Source organism: Eimeria mitis, genomic scaffold (genome assembly GCF_000499745.2).
Source record: "Eimeria mitis Houghton genomic scaffold, Emh_scaff2515, whole genome shotgun sequence".
In the NCBI taxonomy this organism is placed as follows: domain Eukaryota; phylum Apicomplexa; class Conoidasida; order Eucoccidiorida; family Eimeriidae; genus Eimeria; species Eimeria mitis.
Genome location: NW_013570856.1, coordinates 4,806 through 5,873, shown reverse-complemented (window position 1 = coordinate 5,873; position 1,068 = coordinate 4,806). Strand labels below are relative to the sequence as shown.

Here is a 1,068-nt window from a genome sequence, read left to right as displayed (position 1 = left end):
CAGCAGCAGCAGCAGCAGGAGCTCGGGCTCCCCAGTGGGGCCGCTGCAGCAGAGGGGGCCCCGCAGACAAGAAGGTAAGGGGAGGGGGGGGGCCCCCGGGGGCCCCAGGGGGCCCCTGTACCCTTTGCTTTAGAGCTGCTGCTTCAGCAGTTCCACTCAGATAAAGGCTGCTGCCAAGCAGCAGCAGCAGCAGCAGCAGCAGCGGCAGCAGCGGCGTCATCTTGTTTGCCTTCTGCTGCTGCTGTTGCTGCTGCTGATCATGCGACTTGTGCTGCTGCAGCAGTCCCTGCTGCTGCTGCTGCTGCTGCTGTGGCTGCTGCTGTTGTCAATGCTGCTGCAGGCGCGCTTCAACGTACTGCTGCTCCTGCTGTTTTTGCTGCTGCTGCTGCTCCTCTGCTTGCTGCTGCTGCTGCTGCTGCTGCTGCTGGGAAACTGCTGCTGCTGCTGCTCCTTTTCATGCGGCTGCCGCTGCGCGGACTTCTGTTGCTCCTTCCGTAGAAGCAGCAGCAGCAGCAGCAGCAATTGTTGTTGCTGTTGCTGCTGCTGCTGCTGCAGCGACTGTTGCTGCTGCTGCTGCTGCTGCAGTGACTGTTGCTGCTGCTGCTGCTTGATGCAGCTACCCTTTGGTGGTGGAGATACACCCCACGCACAAGCCCCCTAAACAGCAGCAGGAGAAGAGAGACAGAGAACGCCGCCGAGGGTTTAGGGTTTAGGGTTTAGGGTTTAGGGTTTAGGGTTTAGGGTTTAGGGTTTAGGGTCTACGGTCTCGGGTTTAGGATGCAGGGTTTAGGGTCTAGCATCCTTCTTGCTAACCAACCGATACGCACACACACCAAACCCTAAACCCTAAACCCTAAACCCTAAACCCTAAACCCTAACCCCCCAAGCTGCGCAGCAGCAAATGTATAGGGCCTCAGCGGGGTGTACAGCCAGCTCCTTCTCTATTAATAAATAAAATTATTTATTTTTATATTTATATTACAGCCTCTCCTCAACCTTTTGTTTAATATTTATTCTGCTTAGGGGCCCCCTCTTGCTGCGGGGGCCCCCTGGGGGCCCCCCCCGCTG

At 57.2% G+C, this 1,068-nt stretch overlaps 1 protein-coding gene across 1 annotated transcript in view; it reads left to right on the top strand.

The window, feature by feature from the left end:
• Positions 1 to 1,068, top strand: part of EMH_0054990 (ribosomal protein L9, N-terminal domain protein, putative) — a gene marked incomplete at both ends in the record, with an annotated part of 5,691 nt that overhangs the window by 1,963 nt on the left and 2,660 nt on the right. The gene's annotated exons all lie outside the window — the stretch shown is intronic.